The sequence below is a fragment of the Haematobia irritans genome, chromosome 4 (genome assembly GCF_050003625.1).
Source record: "Haematobia irritans isolate KBUSLIRL chromosome 4, ASM5000362v1, whole genome shotgun sequence".
Taxonomy (NCBI): Eukaryota; Metazoa; Arthropoda; class Insecta; order Diptera; family Muscidae; genus Haematobia; species Haematobia irritans.
In genome coordinates, this window is record NC_134400.1 from 79,366,697 (window position 1) to 79,381,415 (window position 14,719).

The following is a 14,719-nucleotide window of genomic DNA, read 5'->3' on the forward strand; positions in this document are numbered from 1 at the left end:
ACGAAATCGCCTTCAGTTATTCCATATATAGAGAAAATTAGGTCGCTTAGAGGTTCGACCCACTTGCATACTTGACGATTACAGCTTAATCATGTATTCCAGCCTAATCGCTTTCCGAGATTGTTCAAATAATTTAGATTTGTGACATTGGGACGGCAATGCATAAACATTTTTAAACCATAAAAAAGATAATACACCGATAAAAAGACCATAATCGTACGTTAATAAGATTTTGACTTAAGCAAGTAGACAGAAATGATATCAAGCGGCATAATTATCATACAGGTTTTGATAATTATCAATCATAGGTATGTACGTTACACATGAGTCAGGTGAGTCAATTTCATGCGTGCAAAACTAAACTCGAGGAACGAAAAAAGTATTCAAATACGAGGCGGTTCGGAAACTTCTTAGCCTATCAATGAAAGAGAATAGTTAGTTTTTTCAAACATATTTTTATTTTTCAATATAATCTCCTGAAACTTCAATACACTTAGTCCAACGCTATTCTAGCAATGCTATCCCTTGGTTAACATAGTTTTCGTCTAGGTCTTCAAAATAGTGGTTTACAACTGTAATTGCATCTTCATTTGAGGTAAAACGCTTGCCAGCAAATATTTTTTTTAAATTTGGGAACAAGTAAAAGTCACTGGGAGCTAAATCAGGAGAATAAGGTGGGTGGTCAAGCAACCCGTACTTTAATTCGTTGATTTGAGCCATTGTTAAAACACTCTTGTGCGCTGGTGCGTTGTCTTGATGAAAAATTATTTTTTTGTGTTGTAAGCCAGGACGTTTTTCTCGAATTTGTACATTTAATTGATCCAAAAGTATTGTTTTGCAGATAGTCAATCAATAAAATACCTTTGAAGTCCCAAAAACCGTTGCCATAACCTTACCAGCCGATTGAATTGTTATTGCCTTCTTTGGGGCACTTCCTCCAGCTTCAGTCCATTGTTTGGATTGTTCTTTTGTCTCTGGAGTATAGTGGTGGATCCATGTCTCATCAACAGTTATGAAACGACACTTAAAATCCATTTTATTTCGCTTAAACGACCCAAACAAGCTTATGCGTTTTTGATCGACTGTTAACAAATGCGGCACCCATCTTGCAGAAAGCTTTTTCATCTGTAGTTCTTCATGCAAAATTAAATAGACTCGATCATTTGAGATGCCCATGATATTAGCAATTTCACGCACTTTTATTCGTCGATCATTTAATACCATATCATGTACTTTGGCTACAATTTCTGTTGTTGTTGCTGTTTTTGAACGTCCACTACGTGGTTCATCTTCAATGTTTGTACGACCACGTTTAAATTCAGCAACCCAAGTTTTTACTGTTGCATATGAATGAGCACTTTCAATAACACATTCACCATATCATTATGAATTTCTTGTCCCGATAAACCTTTTTTACACACAAAAAAATTTCACGAAAATTTTTCCAATTAGAATTTTAATTGAGTTTTAAAAAATATTCAATTAAAAATTTAATTGATTCAACACATTTTTTAATTGAAACAAAAATCAATCACAAAAGTAATAGTATCAATTAATTTTTTAATTGGATCAATTAACATTTTAATTGACCTTCAATTAATTTTTTAATTGATACTACCATTTCTGTGATTGAAGACATTTCAATTAAAAATTAATTGGATCAATTAATTTCGTGATTGAATCAGAAAATTTTTTTTTGTGTGTATGTAAATATTTAATGACAGCACGCATTTCTAATTTTTCCATTGTAACAAAATTGCGGATGCGTCTTTTTTGAACAGCTGTTTCTATATGAAGGAGAAACAAAATTAACATGTGTTCATAGCAGAGATGGAAGTTTCCAAAACAGTTTCTGTTTATACCGCGCTTTTTGTGCTAGGCTAAGAAGTTTCCGAACTGCCCTCGTACATCCTAACCTATATATTGTGTGGAATTGTATATATTTCATTTCCATGAATGAGGCTTGTCTATTAAGCGTAGTTATTGTCATGAGAATGATGTGGGGAATTTCTTTGTGGGTACATTTCCTTTACCGGTACCGGTACCATTTATTTTAAACAATTTTGTCCTTAATATTGTATAAATTGCTTTATTGGTTTTCCTGAAAATTTGTTGTACTTCTGTGTGATCTGCAGTCAAAATTACAAATCGAATTTGACCAAAAATTCAAAAAACTACAAATTGGAAGTTAAATAATATTTACCAGAGATGGAAGTTATGTTGGTAAAAAAATAAAGGGTGATACGGTCAAAATTTGGTTAAGGGAAAACGCGTGTAAATCGGTGAAATCGTTTATTTAAAAAATCAAATTATATTTCTCTTTTAAGTTCAATTAGTATAAAATTCAGGAAAAGTATTCAGTTAGGCTTTCGCTTTTCCAAATCCGAATTGCCGGGCCTCACGCTTGACACCTGCCATCAGATTTTGTACAGCCACCTTGTCCACCTTCTTCGCCGCAGAAAGCCAGTTTGCCTTGAACTGCTGCTCGTCCTTAGCAGGTTTTTTGGTCTTCTTTAGGTTCCGCTTGACAATAGCCCAGTATTTCTCAATTGGGCGGAGCTCTGGCGTGTTGGGAGGGTTCTTGTCCTTGGGAACCACCTGCACGTTGTTGGCGGCGTACCAGTCCATGGCCTTTTTACCGTAATGGCAAGATGCCAAATCCGGCCAAAACAGTACGGAACAACCGTGTTTCTTCAGGAAAGGCAGCAGACGTTTATTCAAACACTCTTTCACGTAAATTTCTTGGTTGACAGTCCCGGAAGCTATGAAAATGCTGCTTTTCAAGCCACAGGTACAGATGGCTTGCCAAACCAGATATTTCTTTTCGAACTTTGACAGTTTTATGTCCTTGAAAATATCTGCTACCTTTCCCCTTTCTTTTGCCGTATAAAACTCCTGTCCCGGAAGCTGCTTGTAGTCGGCTTTGACGTATGTTTCGTCGTCCATTACCACGGTCAAACTTCTTCAGCATCGTCGTGTACAGCCTCCGGGATCGCGCTTTGGCCGTCGTATTTTGTTTATCATCGCGATTTGGAGTCATTACCTTCTTGTAAGTCGATAGTCCGGCTCGTTTTTTGGCTCGATGCACGGTTGTAGACGATACACCCAGCTTATTTGCGGCATCTCGGAGAGAGAGAGGTTAGGGTTTCGCTTGAAACTACCGGCAACTCTCTTTGTCGTCTCAGCGGCTTCCGGTTTTCGATTTCCCCCCGATCCAGACATCCTGGCTGTCGACAAACGTTCCCCAAACACTTTAATTACATTTGTAACGGTTGATTTGGCAACTTTTAGCGATTTTGCCAGCTTTGCGTGCGAGTAGCTCGGATTTTCGCGATGCGCGAGCAAAATTTTGATACGCTGCTCTTCTTGCTTGGACGGCATTTTGACAACTGAAGAGTGAATTCCAAAATCAAAATAGGAGCAACATTCTACACACACACACCTTCAAAATGAGGGGTGTTCAGGTTTTTTAAATGAAAAATTGAAAGAAATACGTCAAGTTTATATTGTCCAAATTTTGACCGTATCACCCTTTACTGTGTAGTGTAAAACTATCTCTATTCTTTATTCTGTACTAAAATCAAATTGTTTATTGCAAATAAAAACTTAGTTTAATGCACTGTATTTTTTAAGATAGAACCACTATTTTTACAAAATAATAAATGTGGTATGCAGGTGTTCTTTTTACCATTTTGCATACTATATATTTTTTCTTCGGAGGAATCGATTATCTTGTGCATTTAAGGGCTAATATTGTGTAAATTTGGTGCCCTAGAATTTAGATTGCATAAAGCTCTGCGAGCTGTGAAATCATTGGATAAATCATAACGTGTCAACTTACGACTGACTGACATGAACACATTTCGTGTGGTGTGGAAAAGTTTCTTTACTTGAACGAGATTTAAGTAAAAGTTTTAGCTGGTTTTACGTAGTCACCTGAACTTCAGTCTATTGTAATATATTTAACGACATTTTCATAAATTTCTGGCTAATTGAAATGACAGTTACAGGTGTGGCAAACTAAACTGTAGTTCAAAATTTATGAATGAATATACGAGCTACTGCTTTTCTGTGTAGGGAAGTGTTTTTGATTTGATTTATTTGTGTATAGTTTATAAAATTTGTTAATTTTCCAGCAACAAATTAATTTGTACTTTTAACAACCATTGTTACAAAGAAGTTGTTTGCAAAGCTTGTTATCGGTATTAGCTTGAGTTGTAATACTCATATGTGTTACATATCGTTGGAGCCACCGTGTTGCAATCGTTAGCATGCCCGCCTTGCATGCACAGGGTCTTGGGTTCAAACCTATTTTCGTTTTTTAGCGGTGGATTATCCCACTTCAGTAATGATGGTGACATTTCTGAGTGTTTAAAGCTTCTCTAAGTAGTTTCACTGCATTGTGTTTCGGACTCGGCTATAAATAGGAGGTCTCTTGTCATTGAGCTTAACATAGAATCGGGCAGCACTAAGTGATAAGAGAGAAGTTCACCACAATGAACTGAATAGTCTAAGTGAGCCTGAAATATCGGGCTGCCTCTATACCTAATCTAACCTAGTTACATATCGAAATTTAATCGCTGAAAATGTCAGTCAAATGCGGCAAATATGAGAGAAGTTGTGCCACTATTAGTAAAAATGTTAAAAACATGCACGATTTTGGTATTTTAGTAAATTAGAATTATAATAATTCTAATCCCGATATTAATATAGTTTTATTAATCAGTAATTAGTATTAATTATGTATTAATTCTCTGGTACAACAAACGCGTTTAACCCTTATATTATGTTGGGGTCATTTGATGACCTACATCGTAGTTTGCATCAGCGCATTTCTCACTGTTGGAATATAAATAAAAGTTCTTACTAGTCAGTGCATGAATTGATGACTTGTACTGAATTCTTACTAGTCGCTGATGAAAATACAATGTGGGTCATCAAATGACCCCAACATAAAATAAGAGTTAAGAAACTAACATATTGAAAAATATAAATTTCTTCACAGGCATGATTTTCTGTATTCTCTTAAGAGTGAGCTCTTTGCTTGCTATCATAAACGTGTTCATACTCATTTTGTTCTAACGGTATTCTTCGCATACTTCTTTTAGCTTTCGTACATATTCTCAGCGATGTGTGCGTCACCAGCAGGGCTGCCAATTTGGCCAATTTATCGGAATTTTTACGATTTTTGATTAAAAAAAATAGCAGTTTCCGACGATATTTACTCCTTTCGAAAATTTGGGAAAATCGAGCGAATTCAAAGTCTGAATTCGATTTCGATTAAGATGACCGGTTAGTAAATAGGCTCCATTTGTTGAAATCGAACAATACATAGACCGACCGATGGACGGACGGATACGAATATGGCGTCTAAAATCAATATTTGTGGTAGGCAAATTGCGGGTTAGGATATATAATCTGAATGCATTTATTATTTTTATTGTTTAGAAGCTGAAATTTACAATATGCAAAGAAAGAGTTACTGGATGGAGTTTGCGAGCTTTTCGGCTATGACTTACTCCGAATGCGTAATACAAACATGTACTAATTATAATAGAATTGTGTGTTTTTATATGAAATAAATTCCTTTGTTTTGTTATTAACCAAAACATATGTTTTATTTTAATATTATTTAAATTCCCGATTTTTTTTTATTTTTGACGATTTTTAAAATGAAAGTGCCGATTATGACGATGTTTTCGAGAAAAAGTGACGATTTTTCTTAATATTTTATTGGCAGCCTTGGTCACCAGTCTTTGTATTTTTGCTTTCATATCGATAGCTGTCAACTATTTGCTTAACAATACAATTTGTTGAAAATCCTTGAAATTCTACTCTTTCCTCTGTTAAGTATCTACAAACACAATTCAACAACAAATGCCTCATATTCAATGAACAAATTTTTTGAGCATCACCAGATTTTACATACAAATAAAGTTTTTAATATTTATTTTGTGTGTACCAAGAAAACAAAAATTAATTTTATAAATTATATTTGATTTTCAACAATTTGAATTAAATTAAATCTTAACACTTAAACAAAGGGGAAAATATATATTAAATTGTTACATTATGGATATAATTTTTTTTTTGCTTATGCGTTTTATGGTGGGAGGTAGGTTCTCTCTGATACTAGGCCGTTAGCTCTTGGAGTTATGAGTTTCATTCATCTGTTAGATCGAGAAATCGTTAATCGATTGTATAGGTATGCAGGTTATTTTGTGTACATTATTTTATGTAGCTGCACCAAACTATATTTAACAGATTGTTCCCGATAGGACATACTAAAAATTTCCTTTAGTAGTATGTACACCCAAAGAAATTTGTTAGTAGGGACAGCAGAAAAGTCTGCTAAAACTGCAGAAAGTCTGCTGAAAAAGGGCCAGCTGTCACTGTTTGCTGAAATAGCAAACATTTCTGCTATTTTTTAAGCTCGATTACAGTAAAACATGTTTTATTTTGGCTGAAACAAATAAAAATGTCAACTGACATATATTGTTTTAACATAAGTAAAACAATATCTATAGTATTTGACCAAAAATCTGAATATTTATTGAATTGAGGCATAACAGCAAACAAACTGTTTGCTGATCGTATTTAGGAGCTTGTAAGTATATTACAGTGCAAAAATATACCAAAAACTACTTTTGGTTCTTAAATATGCTTTGAGGAAAAATTTATAACCTAAAAATTTTCTAATTTGTTGTTCATTAGGTCCTGAAGTACAAAAATATAACATTGTTTCTGCATAGTTTTCATACCATTTCGCATCATATTCTCCAAAAGGTATGTGGTGGTAAATAAATTTATCATGGTAGACTGCTAGACAATTTTGCACATTTTACAAAATGTATTATTTCGTGTTTATGTCCATATTTATGCTTAAATCAGTTTTAACAGCATCATTATCATTTTTAATGTCACATAAAAATTTTGAGTTAAACCTATAAAAAGGCATTTCAATTGTAAATACACTGAAAGAACAGTTTTCTTTTCCAGGTAAAAAAAAGTTTCCTTAAAAGCAAATAAACAAGATTAGAGACAATCGTTGCAATACTCATCGTAAGTTCGGTTTTATTTGCTCTTCACGAAAACACTATATAAGAAAGGAGAATTTCGTTTGTCTAAAATTTCGTTCCCGAAACAAGTATTATATCTTTATGTGTACAAATTCTAAGCGTCCCAGCCAACGTAATTAAAATTTCGACTCAAAATTTTCAAATGACAGTCAAGGTTAGGTTAGATTAGCGTTACTGTTGTGCCACTTTAGTGCCACATTTGCCACTGTTTGTTTGTGCCACTAAATGTGATACTTTTTACGATTTTGTGCCACTATTACAATAATGTGTGCCACTTTTTCAAAGGTTTAAATTTTATGGGATGTTAAGACCATAAAGAGATGTGTTATTCAGAAAATTTAATATTATGCTCCAACGATTGTTCCAGTTCGGCAGACTATAATACTGAAGCTGAATGTTGGACAGTATTGAAGCATTACTTTATTATAGAAAAGTTGGAAGAAATATGTCACACGAAATTCGGGGATGTAGAAAGAATCCAAAATGCACTAGTTTATATTCTCAAAAGCATGAATACCTTTAACAAAACATTCTAAAGCAAATCCTTCCAAATTGTTTATTTAATATACTTAACCAAAAATATTCTATTGCAAATCAAACCTCTGTAACGAATACACAAGCGAATACTTCAAGCACACGCCACACAATTCGAGTAGTAACTTCATTGTCCATTTCTCAACCGAGTGAAATATAAACCTTGCACATTGTGAACCAAAACAAATAGAACCCAGTAAAGCAAGCACCAAACAATGTTTTGAAGTATTCGAATGTAATCGGAATTCCAAATCCATTTGTTTTATAATTTCCATTTCTGTGTAGATGAAGTTATTTCGTTTTCTCAACTAAAGGGTGATTCTTTTGAGGTTAGGATTTTCATGCATTAGTATTTGACAGATCACGTGGGATTTCAGACATGGTGTCAAAGAGAAAGATGCTCAGTATGCTTTGACATTTCATCATGAATAGACTTACGATCTGCCACAACGTCGAATTTTCAGTGAATGGGCCCTAGAAAAGTTGGCAGAAAATCCGCTTTTTTATCGACAAATTTTGTTCAGCGATGAGGCTCATTTCTGGTTGAATGGCTACGTAAATAAGCAAAATTGCCGCATTTGGAGTGAAGAGCAACCAGAAGCCGTTCAAGAACTGCCCATGCATCCCGAAAAATGCACTGTTTGGTGTGGTTTGTACGCTGGTGGAATCATTGGACCGTATTTTTTCAAAGATGCTGTTGGACGCAACGTTACGGTGAATGGCGATCGCTATCGTTCGATGCTAACAAACTTTTTGTTGCCAAAAATGGAAGAACTGAACTTGGTTGACATGTGGTTTCAACAAGATGGCGCTACATGCCACACAGCTCGCGATTCTATGGCCATTTTGAGGGAAAACTTCGGAGAACAATTCATCTCAAGAAATGGACCGGTAAGTTGGTCACCAAGATCATGCGATTTGACGCCTTTAGACTATTTTTTGTGGGGCTACGTCAAGTCTAAAGTCTACAGAAATAAGCCAGCAACTATTCCAGCTTTGGAAGACAACATTTCCGAAGAAATTCGGGCTATTCCGGCCGAAATGCTCGAAAAAGTTGCCCAAAATTGGACTTTCCGAATGGACCACCTAAGACGCAGCCGCGGTCAACATTTAAATGAAATTATCTTCAAAAAGTAAATGTCATGGACCAATCTAACGTTTCAAATAAAGAACCGATGAGATTTTGCAAATTTTATGCGTTTTTTTTAAAAAAAAGTTATCAAGCTCTTAACAAATCACCCTTTATAAGTTCGCTGCACACACATACACACCATTCCTATTTTGTTTATTGTTGGCACATACAATAAAAAGCACAGACACGCTCACAGCCTGCATTCATTGCAGGGCTGCCAATTTTCCCGAATTATCGGCATTTTGACGATTTTTTACTCACAAAATGGACTACTCCGATTTTTTCCGATTTTAACGATATTAGACACATAAGGTGTGTTCCTTTACTTTACTCGTAGTAAAAAGTAGTAAAAGAGAGAAATATTGAAAATCCTCTCAGATTGCTATATTTGTTAAATGTACAGGAACGAAAATATAGTAAAAATTGTAAAAATGTCAAAAAACAATAAATATTTTCAAAACATGTAGGTAAATTAAATACTTTTATATCGAAATTTTTTTGACAAATGGCAGATTTTTTGCAGGAAACTTTGAAATCCTTATTACGATAGAAAGAAGCTATGGTTTTTACTTTGTTAGAAAAAGTACTCCTTTTGCAAAATTTTTAATCAAAGTAAAACTCTGGCTTCTGGGCTATAAAGTAGAGTAATAGCGCATATTATCAGTATCTTATAAGGTGGGGTTTTTCATTCCGTTTGTAACACATACAAATAACGAATTCTGACTATAGAAAATATATATAGTCTTGATCAGGGAGAAATTATAAGACGATGTCTCTCTGTCTGGCTATCTGTTGTAATCAGGCTACTTCCTTCAATAATGAACCTATAGTGCTGAAATTTTACCAGACACGTTTTTCTTCTACATGCAGGTCAATTTTGAAGATGGGACTACTTCGGCCTAAGTTTCGATTTTGCTTCCATATGAACCGACCCCCCAATTGGGGTCTTCAAGACATAGACATTAAAACTTTTATCCGATTTGCATGAAATTCAAAACGTAGAGGTACTTTTGGTCCATTAAAGGGTGTGCCGAATTTGGTGTGAGTCGGTCAATGTTTTGGTACTTGTTTCGAAACAAGTGGTATTGGTTCGGCATTGTTTTGAAATTTCAAATTGTGGAGTCTACACGTTAAATCTAAAGCACAAAGGTGCACAAAATTTTCCTCCAGAATACGTAGAATTTTATAAGGAATGTAGTCCTTCTAGACTCAAAATACAGACCCCACTTTGTTCAAATTTTGCAAAAAAATAAATTGTAAGGCCCTATCTCGCAAATATTAAATATATTCGCACACATACACAATCTTTTTATGGTAGTTTATAAGTTCTATCCAGCAAAGCAAAAATCATGAAAATCGGTCCATAATTGCGCGTTTACCAAGTAACACTAAATTTCATACATCCGAGGTGTCCAACTTCCAACGTCTATAGACCAGCCCGTGAATCCACTAGGGACCTACAAACCTCTAAATATAGAGAAAAACATTTCAGCTTTGGCACAAAGAAAAAAATTATGATGATATATTAATCCATTAAAAAGTTACAGAATTATTTCCAAAAAAAAAAAACGATTTGGAACTACTTTAGTTTCGAAAATTTGAAAACAAGTAATTATTTTTGTCATGACATATCTACAACCTTTACTCGAAAAAATTTGTCGAGTAACTTGTAGTAAAAAAATTTTAAAAGAGACATGCATTTTGACATTGTTCTCTTAAAATTGTTTACTACTTCTACTATTTTTTGGGGTTGAGGAACGGTTTCTAGTAAAAACTAGTAAAAGTAGTAACTAGTAGTACGTAAAGGAACACAACTATAGTTTATGGAGTTTAAGTTTTTACATTTTGAAGAAATTTTTGAAAATATTAAAATAAATTTGAAAAATGTTGGGAAAAAACAGAACGTGGAGTACTTTGGCTTTTCGACTTTTGTCAAAATTCGTACAAATAATCATGATTCTTCCAAACTCCACAGCAAACGTAGACATTTTTAAGCAAAAAACTAAAATTAGATGATAGCTGGAGAATAATTCATTGGATGGAATATTCTGTTCAAAAAACAACCTAAAATGAAATAACTCAAATTGTTTTAATACCAAAATTGATAATGATTTACACAGAATGTGCAATAGAAACTTTTACTAATTATGATAAAACTCTAGTACATACAGTATAAAAAATAACCATCATAAAAAACATGGGACTTTTTCTTTAGTTTCAAACTATATTATTAAAAATGTTACTCAATTAATAAGAATATTTTAGAAAAATAGATTTTTTATACAAAAGTTACGAAATATTTTTGTTTAACAAAAAAATGATTTTTATGGTAATGTTATTTGTATACAAAACTGATTTCTTTATTTACTTTGTTTTTAGTTTACCCAAAAAAATACGTTTAATTTTAATATAGTTTATATTACCGATTTTTTGACGATTTTTAAAATGCAAGTGCCGATTATGACGATTTTTCTTGAAATTTTATTGGCAGCTCTGATTCATTTACTTCTGCCAATCAACTGATCGACGATTGTGCTTGTCTTTTGTTTGATAGTTACTTCGTGTCTCATGCGAAGTTTCGTCGTTGCTAAAGCAAAGTATTCTATCTTCACTAAAAATGTTTTGATTTACTCGTATCGTGACGATTACTTCAAAACCAAAATATTGAAAAGAAATGTAAAACGATTCCTTTTGAATGTGATGGCTCTGCAATGCTTGACTCTGTAATCGCTTTACAGTGGTTTTGTTTTATTCATTAATCGAAGTATTCGAAATATTCATGGAGTGTATTGCCTTCACTAGAACATCGATTACTTCGAATAGGCTTGGCCTGGCCTTTGTTGCAAATATACATAAATATAAAAAAAGATTTATATTGCAATTAATTTATATCGCAATTAGCAGATATTGACTATAAATTTCTTTATATATTAAAGAAATTACGAAAATATACATAGGACTCGAAACCAAATCACAAATTATTTCAGAAAACATCCCTGAAACTCATATTATTACAGTTAAAACAATAATTCTAAAATTTTATTCTAAAATTGTGTTATAATTTTATCACGAATTGATATAAATGACAAAAAAATAATAATAGAAGATTCTTACATCCATATTTCTTAAAAACCAATGATTATTATTTTAATATCGTAAATAAACTTAAATACATAATTAAAAATCCCAATGATTTTATAAACACATAAAAACCAATTTTAAAGAGCCTTTTTCCAATTTGTATGAATTCGCAAAATATATTTTAGCTTTACCTCATAGCAGTATTTATTTTAAAACTTTTTTTATAAGTTAATAAAAATAACTGTGACACTTTTTTAAATTTCCCGACGGTAACGCTGGTTAGGCTACATGCTTTTAGGAGACAAATTTGAACTTTTTTCTGATTTTTTTGCTTCATGTGTTAACGACAACTCCTATTTTTGAGCGCTTTTTAGCTTTGTGGTCAAGATACAAAATGTCAATTACACTAGTTTACACTGAAAATGTACACATGATGGGAGTCGACTTTTCTTATGTATTCTGATCTGCTGAATTCGAAAAAAATGATTAAAATTTTTTAAGTTTTTGGGATATCCCGTTATTTTTAGTTTTTTCGCTCTTTTTTCACTAAATAAATTATATCTCAAGTTAGAAATGTCCGATTATATCGTTAAATGAATGATATTAATATGACGAATAATCGTGTATAATAGGATCTGTGATAACTTAAGTGTTTCAAAACATATCGATGCGAAAAAGCCAAATTTTCCAAAAAAAATCGTATTTTACAATGAACCTTTTTTCTAACGTAAGTAATAACAGGTTGGCTGATAAGTCCCCGGTCCTTCGGTTTTGCCTCAAAATAGGCCTCAGTTTCGGCGATCACCTCTTCATTGCAGCCCAATTTTTTCCCTGCGAGCATCCTTTTGAGGTCTGAGAACAAGAAAAAGACGCTGGGCCAGATCTGGAGAATACGGTGGGTGGGGAAGCAATTCGAAGCCCAATTCATGATTTTTTTGCCATCGTTCTCAATGACTTGTGGCACGGTGCGTTGTATTGGTGGAACAACACTTTTTTCTTCTTCATATGGGGCCGTTTTGCCGCGATTTCGACCTTCAAACGCTCCAATAACGCCATATAATAGTCACTGTTGATGGTTTTTCCCTTCTCACGACAATCGATAAAAATTATTCCATGTCCATCCCAAAAAACAGAGGCCGTTACTTTGCCAGCGGACTTTTGAGTCTTTCCACGCTTCGGAGGTTCACCGGTCGCTGTCCACTCAGCCGACTGTCGATTGGACTCAGGACTGTAGTGATGAAGCCATGTTTCATCCATTGTCACATATCGACGGAAAAACTCGGGTGTATTACGAGTTAACAGCTGCAAACACCGCTCTGAATCATCAGCACGTTGCACCCTGAATCGTCAGCACCCATTTTGCTCAGAGCTTCCGCATATCCAAATATTGATGAATGATATGACCAACACGTTCCTTTGATATCTTTAAGGCCTCTGCTATCTCGATCAACTTCATTTTACGGTCATTCAAAATCATTTTGTGGATTTTTTTGATGTTTTCGTCGGTAACCACCTCTTTCGGGCGTCCACTGCGTTCACCGTCCTCCGTGCTCATTTAACCACGCTTGAATTTTGCATACCAATCAATTATTGTTGATTTCCCTGGGGCAGAGTCCGAAAACTCATTATCAAGCCAAGTTTTTGCTTCCACCGTATTTTTTCCCTTCAGAAAACAGTATTTTATCAAAACACGAAATTCCTTTTTTTCCATTTTTTTCACAATAACAAACTAATATAAAAATAATATGCATTTAATACTAGCAACGCCATCTATGTGTCAGACCGGGGACTTATCAACCAACCTGTTATATCTCCCATAATAATAATTTTATTGTTTAGCTTCAAAAGATACAAATGATGACAAACAGGCTTCTCCGAAAGATTTGAAAAATCAAACATATACAACAAGGATAATTACAAAATGGCCCAAAAATTTAACAAAACGATATATGACCTTTTCAGCAAAACTAAGACTAAGATAAAAATGGACAAATCAAATGTAGTATATAAAATAAAATGCGATGGGGTCGAAAACAATCCATGTCCGATGGCTTATGTTGGCACCACTAAAATCCAATTAAAAACAAGACTTTCTGCCCACAAATCCGACCAAAAGATGAAAGACAAGCCCTTAAACAAAAAACGGCCCTTGCAGCACATTGCAAACTTCGGCCAGGAAGCAAGAAACTTAGAGGAATTCAACTTTTGTAGGCCTTGTCGCTTTAAATTGTAATTTTTCCTCCACTTATCACACATGTCGGCCAAATCCATTGGCGCTCTGTTCAAGCATTCCTTTTACGCTTAGGGAACGAAATTGTCAATTTGATGACTTCTGATGTTTCGTTTATTGAACTTTTGGAGGGGCCGCGTCGTCCTATTTTCACAAATTTCCGCATGGATTCCATTTCCACACCTTGGTATTAAGTAGGGGTAAAACAAGAAGTATTATTTCCTATTTAAAACATATTTCAAAACATAAAATAATTATAACAATTATTTCTATAAAACGATGTGACGACTTTTGAGATGACGAACATTTTTTTGTTAGTATATAGACGCTACGTTTGTTAATAGATGTATGCAAAATCAATTTAAATATGCCGAAATACATATTTATTGGCAAGTAGCCATTTTAAACTATTAAACTTTATTTGTACTTACCTTTTGAATATTTGTATGCTGTCTCAACTTTTTTATTCATAATTTATAAAGCTACTTCGCTGTCACTTAGGGTCTAAGCGCACAATAATACTAAAATAATTTGGCAAATAATATGCAAGCGAAGCCAAAAACACAAACTCGAAATCAAAACTTACACACATACACACCCACAATGTTTCATACATGCGAAAAACATTTTTTAGTGTTAAAACATCTGTAAGAGTAACAAGGA

General features: G+C 33.8%; 1 protein-coding gene across 1 annotated transcript in view; it reads left to right on the forward strand.

Annotated features, from left to right (window-relative positions):
• enc (R3H domain containing protein encore) overlaps positions 1 to 14,719 on the forward strand; it is a 143,364-nt gene that overhangs the window by 102,951 nt on the left and 25,694 nt on the right. The gene's annotated exons all lie outside the window — the stretch shown is intronic.